The sequence below is a fragment of the Nicotiana attenuata genome, chromosome 10 (assembly GCF_001879085.1).
Source record: "Nicotiana attenuata strain UT chromosome 10, NIATTr2, whole genome shotgun sequence".
Classification (NCBI taxonomy): domain Eukaryota; kingdom Viridiplantae; phylum Streptophyta; class Magnoliopsida; order Solanales; family Solanaceae; genus Nicotiana; species Nicotiana attenuata.
Genome location: NC_031998.1, coordinates 6,942,821 through 6,962,335, shown reverse-complemented (window position 1 = coordinate 6,962,335; position 19,515 = coordinate 6,942,821). Strand labels below are relative to the sequence as shown.

The following is a 19,515-nucleotide window of genomic DNA, read 5'->3' as shown; positions in this document are numbered from 1 at the left end:
CAAGCTACCCTGACCGGAGCTCTGATTTTCCAAATAATCTTCCAAGGTCAGTTGTTATGTATGTGATTTGACTGTTGTTTACCTTGAAAATGGTAATTACATTTAGATTTGATTTTGTGGTTCTAAAAATACGCGATTTATTTTTATGCTAGTTGTTAGGCAATAGATGCTAAGTATGAGCTAAGAAAGTAAAGTAAGAGTAAGAGGCAGTGTGGTTATTCAAACCGAACAGCTGCAAGTCGGGGTCTCGGACCGGCCTAAGCGTGGCCTCGAGGTCGAGTTGGACGGGCTTGATCAAGGACGATCGATGGAGGACTAACAGTCCTAAGGGCCTTGATGATGACTCTTTATGATCAATGCATACAAACTTTTTGGCACAGATCTTTATGTTGCCTAAGAAAGTTATACAGTTCATAGAAACTATCTGTAGAAGGTTTCTTTGGACAGGTAATGTTGAACCAACTAAAAAGGCTTTGATAGCCTGGGAGAAACTATGCTCACCTAAGGTTGAAGGGGGATTGAATTTCATTAATCTGGCTTTGTGGAATGAAGCTGCTATCTGCAAATTGCTATGGAGTATCTGTACTAGGAAGGAGAAGCTATGGGTGCACTGGTTACACACTTACTATATTAAGGGCCATACAGTCTGGATACAGAACCAAAGAGTGCTTCATGGGCAATCCAAAAGATATTTCAGGCTAAGAAGTACTTTGCTGAGGCAGGACTGAATGAAGAAGAAGTTCAGACGATGGTGAAGTGTCCAATTAAACAAATATACAGATCCTTATAAGGAGAATTTCAAAAAGTGCCATGGAGGAAGTTAGTGTGTAATAACCAAGGGCAACCCAACTGGATATTCATTTTGAGATTGGCAATTCAACAGAGGCTAGCAACCAAAGAGAGACTGGCAAGATGGGGTGTAGTTACAAATCAAACATGCTCCTTGTGCAACAAGGAAAATGAGACTGTGCAACATATGTTCTTCAAGTGTGAGATAACAGGGAAGATCTGGAATGGTTTATTGAGATGGCAAGGAATACAAAGAACACAACATGCATGGCAGGAAGAGATTACATGACTGGCAAAGGTGACCAAAGGAAAGAGTGCAAGAGCAGCAATATGCAGAATGACACTAGCAGCTGCTGTTTATCATTGTTGGCAAGAGAGGAACTTTGTGATTTTCTAGGAGAAGAGAAGGACAGACACTACTTCCTTCATCTTATTATTCAGGAAGTGCACATAAGGGCAGCTAAATTCCCTTATCTAGATAGAGCAATGGCTATATTGAACTGGTATCCGAAAGTTAGCTAGAATAGAACATAGTAGTGGAAGCAGAAGAAGTAATAGAAGCAGCAAAAGCTAGGTACCACTAAACTGGGGCTGCATGTCCAGTAGGTGATACGCTAGAGGAAATTTTGTAATAGCTTAGATGAGTTGTAAATATTGCTAGTTGGTAATAAAATACTTAATTACCAAAAAAAAAAAATCGTCTCGGCCAATTTTGCATTAATTTTTAAGGATTTAAGCTATACTAATTGACATAAAAAATTGTCCACTATCGATGCAATTAAATTGGAAATAGTAGGTTATTATTCTATTTCCAAAGGCCTTATTAGGCTTGTTATAACAAAGTATAGGCCAATTTAATTTGGTGATACAAAAATATTAGACCAAATACATACACAGCTCTTTAAATTTATCCGATATTTTTATTTAGACACTTAGATTAAGTCTCGTTCCTATTGATCACTTGAACTCGAGTCAAATTGTATCAATAAGACACGCCTTGCTGACATGGCACATCATGTGTGTCACACTGATTCTGAGCGCGTGAGGCCTTTTTGTTTTTGAAGGAAAAAAAAAATTCTCCTTCTTCCTCACTCTCTTACCCTGCCACCACCTCCTTCACTTTCCATCACCGTTCACCTACTCTTCCTTACTCACTGCCACCCTTCCCTCTTCTCCATCTATTTATAAAATAAAATAAAAAAGAATTTAAGTTATATGCACTAATAATGCAAAGAATTTTACATTGCCATTGTAATTTGGGATCTTTACACAAATAGTTATCTGCATTCATTATTTCTTTTTATAGTCGGTATACATAGATTATACAAAGCAGGCTCCCCAAATACATAAAACCTCTTCTCTGCAAATTGTCCTGAGATAAACAGGCTCCCCAGGCTGCTATCCACCCAAAGCAAGCTACATTGACTGGAGCTCTGATTTTCCAAATAATCTTCCAATGCAAGTTGTTATGTCTGTGATTTGACTGTTCTATCAATCTATGTAACATTTGTTACCAATTTGGATGACTGGGAAATTGAGGATTATTGCCAATTGCAACAGTTAGTAGGACAAGTTGCTATTGATCATAAACAAGGTGGATTCTTTGATTTGGATTGTCAGCAAGGATAGAACTTTCTCTGTGAAAAGCTGTTACGACTCTTTTAGTTTGAGCGCAGACATAGCCAACTCTCTTGCATTGTCAAAGGTATTACCTCCATATGATTGTGCATCACATTTCATACCCCGAAACTATATGCAAGTATGTTTCATATCAGAAAAAGATCTAGGCAGAAACATAGAATGGAGGAAATTGAAATAGGTGTTATACATACTTGATGTTTTCTGTTGGTGCTGTTGAGTTCATCCAAAATGTACTTCCCTGTTTCTAGTTCTTCTTTTATTTTTTATGAAGTAATAAAATTTATTAAGGGCATCAAGCAGATGCAAAAAGAACCTTGCCTTCGAGTTTTTGCATAAAGATGAAATATCCAGCTTCTGTCTTGATTACTTTAGGCGTAACCTGCAATTCATTTAGAACTAAATGACCAGCTAAAAGAATTTCAAGATGCTTCTTTATACTTAAATCAACATAACAACTTAATTACCAATTATCCAATTACCTCATCAATAAACTATGGCGGTAAGTCGTTAAAGCAATCAAACTTTAACTTCAAATCTTACCATGTATGGGTGCAGAGTAATGGCCACTTGAGAATACAAAGTCACAAGAGGCAGCACGTCTGGACTCTATGTTGTACATATTCACATCCTATTTTGCAACTCTTCCTTATACAATAAAGTTTTACTGGCTTTGTTCTACTGTAAAGCACATCATATGAATTTCAGAGAAAAAACAATTACATATAGCATTTCATCTTTTTTTTTTTGTTTTGTTACAGGATTTATTGAACAAGGAAGATAGAATATGGCTTTTGAAAACAAATAAGGTAAGAATGTGGGTATTAACTTACATGGGAAATGATGTCTACAGCTTGTGGTGTAGTTTACATTCTTTCCAAGTTAGAGAACCATTGGTTGATTTACGAACATGTAAGATAGAAATATAAAAGTGATACTTATAAAAAATGGTAAAAAAGTATGTAAACAACAAAGTCCATTATTGTCCCGAAGGGACGGCCCAGTTGGGTTTGGAGGGAGTTGTCCACACGGGCGATGCGGGTTCGATCCCCCTCAATGCCCTCTGGGTCTGAGCCTGTCGCACGGGGTTTGCCTAGTGCGGTTTATATCCCCTGTGTGGTTTGCAGGCTATTACACAGTGGGGGTTTACCCAGTGCGCACAGAGTGCTCACCCGAAGGGCAGAGGCTGTAGCGGCTGCGGGTTTTCCTGGGTTCCAAAAAAAAAAACAAAGTCAATTATTAGCAAACAAAGACCCATAACCTAACTAATCAGATGAAGCGAAAAAAATCAGAACTTCTTTCTCCTGCAGAATTCTATTCCAGTAATTACAACAACAACAACATACCCAGTATTATCCCACACCATGGAATTTGGGAAGGGTAGTGTGTATGTAGACCTTATCCCTACCTTATAAGAAAAATTCTATTCCAGTTATAATAATAATAAAAGGCCCACGAAAAAATAGGTAGAAAGAAAAGATCATCAGTAATAGCTAATACCATGACCATTTTAACATACCAATAACAACACATCTACTTGAAGAAAAAAGTAATTAAAATTCTCATACACATAAGATAAAATTCTAATATTGCTCTGAGCCATCAAGAAGTATTTCTGTATTTGCATGAATATTATGAAAAAAATTTTCCAATTCACAGGAATGCACAATTGTACATCATTAAAGGCAGCCCGAATTTACTCACCTACAGCAAAAGAGAAACAAAAAAAATTCTTACCAAATAGTTAAGTTGTTTCAGGCATATCACCGAACATCTTGGGTTCATCAGTCTTCTCCATTATATTGAGTAGAATGAACAAAAAAAAAAAGAATAAAGTAGAAGAGAAAAAACAATTAAAACGGTAACTGTCTAAAAAATATACAATACTTACATAGAAAGAACACCATGAAAGTATGTCTACAAATATAATTGATACTATCAATAAAAAAAAATTTAAGTGCTAAGACCCAATCTTCCAACAGCAAATTTAAAATTAAAGATTTTCATATACTTGATTTTCAATAATTTATTAGCGGCAAAGTAAAAAAGACAGTCAACAATCAGTAATCCAAAATAATACAGCTACATGCACCAGTCATCTATTTTCAACCATGCATGTGCGGATCTGATACTCATTTGTGGAGAATCAGCTGATAAATCAATGAAACAGTAACAAAGAGAAGAGAAAAGAAGGTTCAGAAGAAGAAATGAAACAAAGATAGAGAGAGAAGAGTGAGAAGAACTCACATTTTCTTATATCATGATAATTGTGTGAATACAAGTGCTATTCTCTATTTATAAGTGATGAAAATATAAAAGGAATTACAGAATTTGAATTAAACTACTAACTACTTTTCCCGCCATTTTTAGTTCAACTAAAATTCAAATGGTTCCACCCTTAGCCACTAATATTCGTATCAATAGCCCCTGGATGAACAACACCCTTGTCCTCAAGGGTGAAGGAAGGAAATTGTCACGACCCCAAAACCAACCCGGTCGTGATGACGCCTATCGTGAAACTAGGCCAGCCGACACATTTTCAAAGTAGTTCAACATTTCATTCAAAAAACTTAAATAACAACCTTTTTAACTGAAATTCTATAAAAGATGTAAAGACAAAACCATAGTAAATGCGGATAATAAAAGCCCGACCTCGGGTGTCACTAAGTCATGAGCAATACTACAATCATTCCGAAACATAACAAGATCAAAATAGTCTGAAAGTAGCTAAAATATACTAGAAGGAAGATAAAGAAGGAGAAAGGCGGGACTGCGAGCGTCAGGCAGCTACCTCCGATGAAATCCGCATCTGGAATAGTCAACAGCCGCTATCGTGGCCTGAGATACCTGGATCTGCACACAAGGCGCAGGGGATAACGTGAGTACACCAACTCAGTAAGTAACAAGTCCAAACTATGGACTGACAGATAGTGACGAACTAAACCTCAACAGGTAAACACAATTAAACTATACATTAAAATAGGCATGCTTGCAGTTCAAATATTCAGCTCAATAGTAAGTAATACCAATCTGAACAATGTGAAGTGTAAAGCTCAGCAAATCTCTACGTACCAATGTACAGAAAGCATGAAAATGTACCATGTACCTCCACTCTCAAGTGCTCAACCACTTGGTACTGTATATGGCCATCCGGTCCAGGAAGATCCATCCCGGAATATATACACATCACTGACTACAGTCACCTAGTACCGAGGAAAGGCCATTCCAGCCATTAGTAAGTAATACCAATCTGAACAATGTGAAGTGTAAAGCTCAGCAAATCTCTACGTACCAATGTACAGAAAGCATGAAAATGTACCATGTACCTCCACTCTCAAGTGCTCAACCACTTGGTACTGTATATGGCCATCCGGTCCAGGAAGATCCATCCCGGAATATATACACATCACTGACTACAGTCACCTAGTACCGAGGAAAGGCCATTCCAGCCCTATGGAGAAATTCCATCTCCAGGCATAAGTACTTTGGACAAGATCCATGTCCAGGGAAGATCCATCCCTCAATAATATCAACTGCGCTCACTGGGGGTGTATAGACTCCGGAGGGGCTCCTTTCAGCCCAAGCGCTATAACAAGCCAACGAAGGCATAATCAATAATCTGCTGCCGTGTGCAGCCTGATCCCATAACTGTTACTCATAACCAGGCTCTCGGCCTCACTCAGTCATCACTCTCCAGTCTCACACACATGGGCTCACAATGCCATAATACTAGCCGAAATAATGATATGATGTGCCAAATGATAACAACCGAGATTGAGACATAATATGATATGCATGAACAAGACTGAGTACAGAATATCAATGAAACTAATGAGATGACAGCAAGAACGACCACTCGTGTCTCAACAGTATTGGCATGAAGCCCTAACATGATAATTAGCATGATTTACAATTCTTTTACTTAATCACATAATCATAACACAGATATCAGCAAGAAAGAGTCACTAAGCGGTGCCATGGAATGAACCAGGCCACAATTCTTACGGTGCACGCCCACTCGCCCGTCACTTGGCATTTGCGTCACCTCAATACAAATCATATAGCACAACGTTCGGGGTCTCGAACCCTCAGAATCAAGTTTGGAAGCGTTACTTACCTCAAACCAAGCCAATCTCTAGCCCGTGATGCCCTTGCCTTTCGATTCGGCCTCCAAATGATCCGAATCTAACCAAAATCAGTATACTAACATCAATATACGCTAAAGGAATGAAACCCACACGAAAATTATCAAATTAGACCAAAAATCCCGAATCGGGCTCAAACCCGACCCCCGGGCCCACGTCTCGAAATCCGAAAAAAATCACAAAACTAGAAACTCATTTCACTCCCGAGGCTATACATACCAAAATCATCAAAATCCGACCTTATATGGCTCCTCAAATCCTCAATCAAAGCTCTCCAAAACTCAAGCCCTAACCCTTCAACTTCACCCCAAATCCCCCACTAATTTCTTGATTAAACAGTGGGAAAATCATCATAATTACAAAATATAAAGCCCAAGTAACTTACCTCATTGATACCCCTCGATTCCCTCTGGAAATCACAGCCCTAAGCTCCAAACTCGTCCAAAAATGGTGAAGAAATGGCAGAAATTCGCGAAGGGTGGCTTTATATAGTTTCTGCCCAGGAGACTCGCACCTGCGGCCCATTACCCGCATCTACGATTTTCACTTATCCGGCCTTAGACGCATCTGTGGCCCAATACTCGCACCTACGGTCACGTAGGTGCGCTCCTCCTTCCGCACCTGCGACTCCTGGCTTCCTTGGCCTTAGCCGCTTCTGCGGTTGATCTCCCGCTTCTGCGGACCTCACACATGCGGTCCCCTCTCCGCAGGTGCAGTTATGACAGCTGAAGGAAATCTTCAACACTACCTCAAATCCCATCCTTGATCCGTCAACCTCCCGAAATCAACCCGAGGCCCTTGGGATCTTAACCAAACATACAGACCCGTCACATATCATCATTCAAACTTCTTCCAACCTTCAGAACACTCCAACAACATCAAAACATCAAATCACTCTCGAATTCAAGCCTAAGAACTTATAAACTTCCGAATTCCGCAAACGATGCTGAAACCCATCAAACCTCGTCCGAATGACCTGAAATTTTGAACACACGTCACAAATGACACTACGAACCTACTTCAATTTCCAGAATTCCATTCCAACCTCGATATCAAAATTTCCACTGCCGATCGAGAAACGCCAAATTTCCAATTTCGCCAATGCAAGCCTAAATCTACCACGGACCTCCAAATTACATTCCGAACACGCTCCTAAGTCCAAAATCACCTAACGGAGCTATCCGAAACATCATAATTCACATCCGAGATCTTCTACATATAAGTCAATATCCGGTTGATTTTTTCAACTTAAGCTTCTAAATTAGAGACTAAGTGTCTCATTCCACTCCAAGACCACTCCGAACCCAAACCAACCAACACGATACGATAAATACAGCTGAACAACACATAAAGAAGCGGAAATGGGGGAAACAGGGCTATAACTCATGAAACGACCGGCCGAGTCATTACATCCTCCCCCTCTTAAACAAATGTTCGTCCTCGAACGAGTCTAGAAACATACCTGAAGTCTCAAATAGGTGTGGATATCTGCTCCGCATCTCCTGCTCGGTCTCCCAAGTAGCCTCGTCCATGGGCCGACCTCTCCACTGCACTTCCACTAATGCTATATCCTTTGATCTCAACTTCCGAACCTGCCGCTCCAAAATAGACACTGGCTCCATGTTATAAGTCAAATAACCGTCTTACTTAACCGTGCTGAAATCCAAAACATGAGACAGATCACCGATACACTTCCGGAGCATAGAAACATGAAATATCGGATGCACACTCGACAAGCTAGGCGGCAAAGCAATCTCATAAGCCACCTCCCCAATCCTCCGAAGCACCTCAAAAGGCCCAATGAACCGAGGGCTCAATTTGCCCTTCTTCCGAAATCTCATAACACCCTTCGTGGGTGAAACCTTCAGTAGAACCTTCTCCCCAACCATATAAGACACATCTCGAACCTTCCTGTCAGCATAACTCTTTTGTCTTGACTGCGCCATACGAAGCCGCTCTTGAATCACTTTCACCTTTTCCAAAGCATCCTGTACCAAGTCTGTACCCAAAAGCTTAGCCTCGCCTGGCTCAAACCAACCTACTGGAGATCTACACTGTCTCCCATATAAAGCCTCATATGGAGCCATCTGAATACTCGACTAATAACTGTTGTTGTAAGCAAACTCTGCGAGCGGTAGAAACTGGTCCCATGAACCCCCAAAATCAATGACACAAGCGCGCAACATGTCCTCCAATATCTGAGTAGTGCGCTCGGACTGCCCGTCCGTCTGAGGGTGAAAAGCTGTGCTTAACTCAACCTGAGTACCCAACTCTTGCTGCATAGCCCTCCAAAACTGTGATGTAAACTGAGTACCTCTATCTGAAATGATGGAAGCTGGGACACCATGCAGGCGAACAATCTCTCGGATATAAATCTCAGCTAAGCGCTCTGAAGAATAGGTAGTACACACAGGAACAAAGTGCACGGACTTGGTCAGCCGATCCACAATCACCCAAATAGCATCGAACTTCCTCATAGTCCATGGAAGTCTAACGACGAAATCCATGGTGATCCGCTCCCGCTTCCACTCTGGAATATCCATCTACTGAAGTAAGCCACCCAGTCTCTGATGCTCATATTTCACCTGCTGACAATTGAGGCACCAAGCTACAAATCCCACTATATCTCTCTTCAATCTTCTCCACCAGTAGTGCTGTCTCAAATCCTGACACATCTTCGCGACACCCGGATGGATGGAATACCGTGAACTGTGGGCCTCCTCCAGAATAAACTCCCGAAGCCCATCCACATTGGGCACACATATCCGGCCTTGCATCCTCAATACTCCGTCATCACCAATAATCATATCTCTGGAATCGCCGTGCTGAACTCTGTCCTTGAGGACAAGCAAATGAGGATCATCATACTAGCGCTCTTTGATACGATCAAATAAGGAAGACCGAGAAACCACACAAGCTAAGATCTGACTGGGCTCCGAAATATCTAGCCCCACAAACCGATTGGCCAAAGCCCGAACATCAACTCCAAGAGGCCTCTTCCCAACAGGAATATATGTCAAATTGCCCATACTCACCGCCTTCCTACTCAAGGCATCGCCCACTATATTGGCCTTCCTTGGATGGTACAAGATAGTAATATCATAGTCCTTTAGCAGCTCCAACCATCTCCGCTGCCTCAAATTGAGATCCTTCTGCTTGAACAAGTGCTGGAGGCTACGATGATCAGTAAATACCTTACAAGACACACCATAGAGATAATGCCTCCGAATCGTCAACGCGTAAACAATGGCAGCCAACTCCAAATAATGAACAGGGTAGTTCTTCTCATGGGGCTTCAACTGATGAGAAGCATAAGCAATCACTCTACCCTCTTGCATCAACACACACCCGATGCCGATCCAAGAAGTATCACAATATATTGTATAAAAACCTGAAGATGATGGCAAAACTAACACTAGAGTTGTGGTCAAGGCAGTCTTGAGCTTCTGAAAGCTCGCTTCACACTCATCCGACCACATGAAAGGAGCACCCTTTTGAGTCAATTTGGTCAAGGGTGATGCTATAGATGAAAATCCCTGAACGAACCGACGGTAATAACCCGCCAAATTAAGAAAGTTGCGAATCTCTGTGGCTGAGGACGGTCTGGGCCAACTCTGAACCGTCTCTATCTTCTTCAGATCTACTTGAATACCCACGTGCCCCAAGAACGCAATTGAACCGATCCAAAACTCACACTTGGAGAACTTTGCATAAAGCTTCTCCTCCCTCAACCACTGTAATACAACTCCCAAATGCTCAGCGTGCTCCTCCTGACTACGCGAGTACACCAGAATATCATCAATGAAAACAATAACAAACGAGTCGAGATAAGGCCGAAACATGCCGTTCATCAAATGCATGAACGCTGCTGGGGCATGTCAGCCCAAAAGATATCACAAGGAACTCATAATGACCATATCGGGTCCTGAAAGCTGTCTTAAGAATATCCGAGTCCCTGATCTTCAACTGGTGATACCCTGACTTGAGATCAATCTTGGAGAACACTCTCGCTCCCTGAAGCTAGTCGAATAAATCATCAATACGAGGCAAAGGATACTTATTCTTGATTGTGACTTTGTTCAACTGCCTGTAATCAATGCACATCCTCATAGTGCCATCCATCTTCTTCACAAATAGGACAGGCGCACCCCACGGCGACACACTAGGCCGAATAAACCCCTTATAAAGGAGTTTCTGAAGCTGCTCCTTCAACTCCTTCAATTCTGCCGGTGCCATACGATACGGTGGAATAGAAATGGGTTGAGTTCCCGGCACCAAATCAATACCAAAATCAATATCCCTGTCTGGTGGCATGCCTGGCAGGTCTGCAGGAAAAACATCTGGGAAGTCTCTCACCACCGGAACCGAATCAATACTAGGATTCTCTGCACTGACATCCCTTACAAAGGCCAAATAAGAAAGATAACCCTTCCCAATCATTCGCTGGGCCTTCAAGTATGAAATTACCCTACTAGGAACATAATCCGTCGAACCTCGCCACTCAATTCGTGGCACCCCCGGCATAGCCAACGTCACTGTCTTAGCATGATAGTCCAAAATAGCACGACACGGAGATAACCAATCCATGCCCAATATCACATCAAAATCAACCATACTAAGCAACAAGAGGACTACTCGGGTATCCAGACCCCCAATAGTCACCACACAAGACCGATATACGCGGTTGTCAAACCTCCTTTTTCGGCTAATACACCCCCGGAAAGGTGTAAAGGAGTTTTTCCAATTAAAGGACAATCGAAACGGGATTCGTTTTATTTAAGATTCAGAGTCGCCACTTGGGAGATTTATGGTGTCCCAAGTCACCGGTTTGAATCCCGAATCGAGGAAAAGGTTTGACTCTGTTTAACAGTCGCGAACCAGAAATCCGGGTAAGGAATTCTGTTAACCCGGGAGAAGGGGTTAGGCACTCCCGAGTTCCGTGGTTCTAGCACGGTCGCTCAACTGCTATATTTGGCTAAAGTCTGATTTTAATACATGTTATCCTATTACAATTTTAGAATTGTTTAACCGCTTTTAATTAGTTTTTACGAAAGTGAACGTCGTTTAAGAGTGTGTTTTTGGATCACGTCACATGAAATGCACCCGGATCCTTGACACCTCTTATTCAACGTTTTGGGATTTGGATTTGGGTCGCATGAAATGCACACCCGTAGTTAAGAAGGTAATATTATTAAAATGCGCGCCTAAAGTGTCTAGCGTCTTATTATCTTTGCGGGAGGCCGTGAAAATTCGCTAAACGGCACGTCCCGAATTCTAAGTGTTTTAATATAAATTTTAAAAGAGAGACCACACAATTTATGAGTTTTGTTTGGCGTGGCGCGCCTCGTTTTATTTAAAGGCCACCCTAAAGAGACTATTGTTTTTCTATTAAGCTTTATCTCTAGAAAACCTAATTAATTAACATTATTAAAGTTATTGAGATATTCAAATAAATGCGGCCACCAAGGTCAAGTCCAAATCCAAACAAAAGAATCTTCATTCGAAGACTCCTCTAATTCAAATTTGCTACTTATCTTAGAAGGCCCAAATTTATGTTGCAAGACTGAACTAATCAGAATGGAATTTCAGGCCCTTAGCGTTCTGGGCCTTAAATTCAGCCTGCGGTTGAGGAGCCGCGATCAGCTCTTACAAGTGGCTGTTAGCGTTGGGCTTCGACACTAGCCCAATTTGGAGCTCCAGATGCACTGGTCCAAACTTGGACTTCTTGTTAGGTAACCCGGCCCAATATCAGGCCTAGTCTTCACAGTCCAAACAATAAGCAACAATCTAAGCGAAATCAGTGTCAGTGTGATTTAGGGTTTGACCATCTAATTTGGAGCCTTGAACGTTGATAAACATTAGTCCAATCCACAGATCAACTTCCTTTANTAGTTCATATAGCCTGTGCGGTGACAGAGGTGTTCCTGTATCCACAATTGTAAGAGAAAATTGCAACCTTGAAAGAATTTCTCCCCTTCCCGACATTTGGTCAAAGCTCGGTACATTTCTGCTACAATTAGGGGAACCACTGTGCTAGTAGGTTTTTTCATGGCAACATCTAGCATTCCTACCAGGCCAAGGTCTATGTGACCGTCCTTTCTTGGACAAATTACCACTCGCAAAAAGGCTACCATGAAGGCTAATCCCCGTCGGGCTTCCCATTTGTCTTTATTTCCAGCATGTGTCAATCCTGTGTTGGGTTCCTCGAAGCCTTTGGGGTTACCATACCGGTGATAGAAGAAATGCAATGTACAACACCCTTCCGCCAGATGCGGGTCTTGAATATCCCGGCTGATGTTCAACAAATCCAAGAACCTATGAAGGGTTACCGGTCGTGGGGCCAATGGGTATCTACCTCGGAGGTTCCCGTTGAGACCGGCGTATCCGGCCATCTCTTCTAATGTAGGTGTGAGTTCAAAATCTGAAAACCGGAATACATTACGGGTCGGATCCCAGAATGGTATCAATGCCTCAATAATATCTTTTCTTGGTTTGATGTTCAGCAAATCGACGAGACCACCCAGACTTTTGACCACGGTATCTCTGCTTCCCTTTCCCAAATCATGCCACCACATATGGAGTTTCAAAGGGATCTCGCTCAGGACTGAGAAGGTTTCGATGTTACTTGAATCCATCCTGCACATTTATTAGTGAACTTTAATGACTTATTTTGAAAAAAATGGCTATTTGTGAAAAAATTCTTTATTTAGAAAACAGGCCTTGGATTTGCAAATACGGCCTTTTAGCACTTCTGGGAGGAAGATTTTAAGGTTGTGCCCGCAAACCAGGTAAAAAATGACTCAGGTAGCTATTCTTGCAAAAACGGCCTTCCGGCGTCCTTTTGGGGACATTCGGCTTGTTTTTAACAAGAATGGCATCACCCGATGACAAAATTAAAATTTGACAATTTTTGGCTATTTTTGCAAAAGGGAGGTTGGACCCGATGAGGGTTGCCTACGTATCTCACATCCGATGAGAATCAAACCGGCGTAGTTCGGGCAAATAAACCTAACTATTTTTTGAAAATCGGACTCTTTTGTTTTCGTTGGCAAACACACTATTTCATTGGTGAATTATGAAAACAAACTAATTTGAAAATAAAACTCTTTTTTTTTGTTATTCTTTTGTCATTGGTGAACAAAACGACTAAAAATAACAAACTACTTTTCTTCTTTTCTTTCATTTTCAAAAAATCCGGCAGTATTTCGGCACTACTTGGATACTTGGTTTTTCAAAACTAGTGGGTACCCTCACTTAGTCCCGACAATGCTTATTTTCATAATTCACTCATTTAGACAAGCTGGTCAACATGCAAAGCCGAGCAAATAAATGCGCAAGTAGCACGTAAGATGCATCAGGATGGTCCATTATTTCAGGTCACCTGTCCTAGACGGACCCAACCCCTGTGTTGAGTCCCCTAAGTCAAATGCACATGATGCAAACAAGCGTCCTACTAGGGATCCGGCATGAGGTTTTGTTCTTCTAGGTTTTGAACCCTAGGTTTATTGGTCTAGACCTGACTTACCCGAGCGGACAACTCGGGCCGAGGGGGAGGCAGCGTACCGGGGATACAGAAGCTCCGCCGGCTTTGCAACTTATCCAAACCTCGTTCTAAATGGGAAAAGACTCTAAACAGAAGAGAAGCTACACGAAGTGCACCCTTCTCCATGATGTAGAAGACTCAGAGAGAGGAAGGGATTCGCGACAGTTTATATACAATTCATCAAATATCAAAGCGGTAAAATATTTAGCACACAAAGCATGGAATATGTAGAAAAATCAGATAAAGCCAAATATAACAATTTAACTGAGCTCGAAGTCTTGAACCCTGAACCGAAATTCAGGGTTCTTTTTCCCAACAGAGTCGCCAGAGCTGTCACACCTCCTTTTTCGGCTAATACACCCACGGAAAGGTGTAAAAGAGTTTTTCCACTTAAAGGACAATCGAAACGGGATTCGTTTTATTTAAGATTCAGAGTCACCACTTGGGAGATTTATGGTGTCCCAAGTCACCGGTTTGAATCCCGAATCGAGGAAAAGGTTTGACTCTGTTTAACAGTCGCAAACCAGAAATCCGGGTAAGGAATTCTGTTAACCCGGGAGAAGGGGTTAGGCACTCCCGAGTTCCGTGGTTCTAGCACGGTCGCTCAACTGCTATATTTGGCTAAAGTCTGATTTTAATACATGTTATCCTATTGCAATTTTAGAATTGTTTAACCACTTTTAATTAGTTTTTATGAAAGTGAACGTCGTTTAAGAGCGTGTTTTTGGATCACGTCACATGAAATGCACCCGGATCCTTGACACCTCTTATTCAACGTTTTGGGATTTGGATTTGGGTCGCATGAAATGCACACCCGTAGTTAAGAAGGTAATATTATTAAAATACGCGCCTAAAGTGTCTAGCGTCTTGTTATCTTTGCGGGAGGCCGTGAAAATTCGCTAAACGGCACGTCTCGAATTCTAAGTGTTTTAATATAAATTTTAAAAGAGAGGCCACGCAATTTATGAGTTTTGTTTGGCGTGGCGCGCCTCGTTTTATTTAAAGGCCACCCTAAAGAGACTATTGTTTTTCTATTAAGCTTTATCTCTAGAAAACCTAATTAATTAACATTATTAATGTTATTGAGATATTCAAATAAATGTGGCCACCAAGGTCAAGTCCAAATCCAAACAAAAGAATCTTCATTCGAAGACTCCTCTAATTCAAATTTGCTACTTATCTTAGAAGGCCCAAATTTATGTTGCAAGACTGAACTAATCAGAATGGAATTTCAGGCCCTTAGCGTTCTGGGCCTTAAATTCAGCCTACGATTGAGGAGCCGCGATCAGCTCTTACAAGAGGCTGTTAGCGTTGGGCTTCGACACTAGCCCAATTTGGAGCTCCAGATGCACTGGTCCAAACTTGGACTTCTTGTTAGGTAACCCGGCCCAATATCAGGCCTAGTCTTCACAGTCCAAACAATAAGCAACAATCTAAGCGAAATCAGTGTCAGTGTGCGATTTAGGGTTTGACCATCTAATTTGGAGCCTTGAACGTTGATAAACATTAGTCCAATCCACAGATCAACTTCCTTTAAATTTCAATTTAAATGGACAAACCAACAGTGATAACCTATGTGATACATGCTTTTGATTTTTTACTATCCCTAACACCTGATAGCTGGTAGAAACGAAAGTAATACAGACTATCCAACTCATTCTGCAATTTAATTTCAGATTCATACGAAAAACAACTTAAACTAGAATTCGTAAACAGATGATAATGAGCATAAGGGTAAACATTTACTTGTATACAGGAATAGTCATTTATGAACTTGTAAAACTTTTACTTAAACCACTAGAGATGAAATCAAACAGGAATATGTCACAGTCTGCAGTCCATAATTAAACTAACATGAAGACTTAACTGGAGCAGGGAATTAACAATATATACTAAAGGATTAAAACAAATAGAATCTACCAAGGAATCACATCAACTTTGTTTCAATTTCAATTGGAGAAGCTACATTGGATCAGATTCGAGGCATGTACCTGAAAGTATATGAAATATAAGAGAAGAGAAGAGTCAGCAGCTGTGAGCAGATGATCAAACAGCAGCTCAGAAACATATTCAACAGTCCAGGAAATGTTTTAAATCAAACAGGACCAGTAAATCGACCAACACAGCTTGAATAAACCCAAATGAACTTGAAATTAAACCCAGGAACACTTCTGACACTTCAGCACCCAAAACACAAGGACTCTTCAAGTCATTTTCAACTTATCTATGCTAGGAACTAGAATTAACATCTAAAAATTGAAATTGATTTCAATTTTTTTCAGATCTCCAAACTTGTAGAAACCTTTGGGGAATTTTTTTAGATTCTCAAACTTTGTGGAAACTTTGGGGGATTTTTTTTTCAGATCCCAAACTTTGTGGAAACTTTGGGGGATTTTTTTTCAGATGCCAAAACTTGTCAAACAAGGCAGTAAAGACTGCCTTTTATAGGCAAAGCTAGGGGAAGTTTCAGATTTTACATTTACCCCCTTGCCCCCTCTTTTATTTTTTATTTTTTACTAATTAGTCCCTAAAGTTTTAGCTTGTTGCCCAAGTTACTGCACTAAGTTATTGATATTCCAACTAAAATCCTATTCTAGAAGATCCTAGGAGGTTCTAGTTTCAACTACTGCATTTCTATCCAATCTGAAACACCTAAGGTACCCCAGAACTCCCCTGAATTAACTAACACTGGTTAGACTAAACCCAAAACCTTTTTACCCTAGTCAAAATTATCTGAGGGATTGGAACGATCAACTATAACCAAACACCTACATCAAAAATCCAAACTAAACTATAGAATTAATTCTAATATCAAGCAAGCCAAATTAAGAACAATTGAAAATAACATAAAGTTAACGTAAACAGAAGATGGGAAATCAGAAACTAATACTCTAAACAAAACTAACAAACAAAATTGCAAAAATAGGCAAAAATACTGACTAATCAAAACGAACTAATCAAACTAAGTAGTTTAACAAAATTTAAAGACTTAAAACATGTATTAAAGAAAACTAAATGGACCTAAAACAAACAGGGAACAGACTTAAGCAGTAATCGTAGGTTCAAATCGGAACCATAGCCTAAACTTAATGAAAGAAGGAAACAGAAGGGAGATACTAGGACTTACCAACTAGGCTTTAATCTTGACATTCCAAATCGGATTTGATTTTTGCTCGACTGCCTTCAAATATGGCCCCAAAATAATATTATATGTCTGTTCTTTAACAAAACAAACATATAATATCACTTAGGAGCCTATTTGAATAGTGACAGACCCTTGGATTTGCAACTCCGACCTTAGATGTGGGATTGGAGGAGTCCCACTGGGATTCTTGAGAAATAATCATGGACATGGGATTTAAGGGGGCCTGGGTACTGTGGGGTACGATTTTGGTGTGATTTCGGTGGTGGCGCCGCCATGCGCGTCGGAGAGGGCAATTAGGGTTTCCAGGATTCGAACAGTTTGGGTAATGTTCGAAAGAAATGGAAGGTAGATATGGAAAGGGGAGGAGGAGGAGCATCTGTGGTGTGATTTTGGGGCTTATCGGAGTGGTTTGAATCCTCGCCGCCGGCGAGGTTGACGGAGAGTATTAGGGCGGCTAATCTCTAGAGTTTGGGATGTTAGAGACGGACTAGGGGGGTCTGAAGGGGGTGGGTATGGTTCGGACATTTAAATATTAAGTGATGGGGGGTTCTCGTCCGTTGGATCAACAATCCTAGACGGCCAGGATTGATCCGAGCCAAACGGCGTCGTTTTGGGAAGGGGTGCTGGACCGGGCTAGCTACGGATTGGGCTGAGTTGAAACGGGTTCTGAGGAGTTTGACTTGGGCTGGAATTAGAAATGGCCCAAGTTACACACACCAGCCTATTAATCCTTTAAAATTCCTTTCATTCTCAATTTCTTTCATTTGTTTTTAATTTTAAAACTAAAAATAAAACCTCACAATTAATTCAAACCACCTAATTAAGACACAATTAGCCTAATATCAATTTAAAAGAAATTAACAAATCTAAAACTAAAACTAAAATCAAACAAATCAAAATTTCTGTATGATTCTTGGTATTTTCGTACAAACCTAATTACTAATTAATCCTAAAAAAATATGTAAAATTCAATCCTAAATGATTATGCGGTAATTTTTGTATTTTTATGAATTATCATTAATAATGCACACAAAAATGCACAAAACTCAAAACACCACGAAAAATCCGCAAAAATTGCAACCACTGAACGAAATTATTTTGTACTGAATTTATGGGAATAATCATATAGGGCAAAAATTACATGCTCACAGCGGTCTACAACAACAGTATCACCCACCAGAGTAGATAGACAAACAGATGAAACAAGAGACTCACGGGGCGTATCCAAATAATGAGCAAAATATGATAACACATATGGAAAAGTGGAACCAGGGTCAAATAATATAGAGGCATCTCTGTGGCAGACTGAGACAATACATGTAATCACAGCATCCGAAGCAATAGCATCTGGTCTGGCTGGGAGTGCATAGAAACGAGCCTGACCACCACCTGATCGGCCTCCCCCTCTAGGGCGACCCCTAGTTGACTGACCTCCATCCCGAGCTGACTGGGCGGGTTGGGAAGTAACTGGTGTTGAAGCCGAAGGCTGACTCCTCTGCTGGGATGAACCTCCGTAAGACGGGGATAGAATCTCTTGATATGACCCAAATCTCCACACTCGAAGCAACCTCTCCTGGCAAATGGCGGTGGGGACTGAAGGGAGCCCCGAACACCGGGATACCCACTAGAAGAACCAGGCATAGATGAGCCCTGAACTGATGGTACATGAGTCAAACTCTGAGCTAGAAGGGCACTGAGAGATGAGTGACCCTAATGTGAACTGTGAGAGCCATGGCCAGATGATCCACCACGGTGACCCGAACGAGCTAGCTGAGCATGTCTAAATGGATGGCCTTTGCCGTGCTGGAACTATCCTCCAGAAGGAACACCCGAAAACTGACAGATCCCCGATGCCTCTTGGCCTCCCTCTCAACTCGCTCCTGGCGGCGAACTGACTCTATCTCTCTGGCAATGTCAACCACCTCCTTAAAAGAAGCGCCACATACCTTCTCTCTGGTAAAAAAAAATCCATAGCTGATAAGTGAGGCCGTCAACGAACCTCCTAATCCTCTCCCTATCTGTGGGAACCAGCCAGATAGCATGACGGGCCAACTCAGAGAATCTCATCACATACTGCGTCACGGTTATATCCTCCTGACGCAACTGCTTGAACTACCTACGCAACTCCTTTTTGCGGGAATGCGGTACATACTTCTCTAGGAAGAGAATGGAGAACTGATGCCAGGTAAGGGGCGTTGCACCACAGGCCTACGCCTCTCATAAGCCTCCCACCAAGTGAAGGCAGCTCCAGAAAA

The 19,515-nt window shown here is 41.3% G+C and overlaps 1 long non-coding RNA gene across 2 annotated transcripts; it reads right to left on the bottom strand.

The window, feature by feature from the left end:
• Positions 2,041 to 4,674, bottom strand: LOC109233825. 2 transcript variants are annotated; one of them, XR_002069088.1, is made up of 3 exons: positions 2,971 to 4,674; positions 2,622 to 2,809; positions 2,041 to 2,538 (listed from the first exon to the last, which is right to left on the bottom strand). It is a non-coding gene; the product is annotated as an uncharacterized LOC109233825 (long non-coding RNA). The 2 variants fall into 2 exon arrangements; XR_002069089.1 differs by having other exon boundaries at positions 2,622 to 3,634; positions 4,165 to 4,674.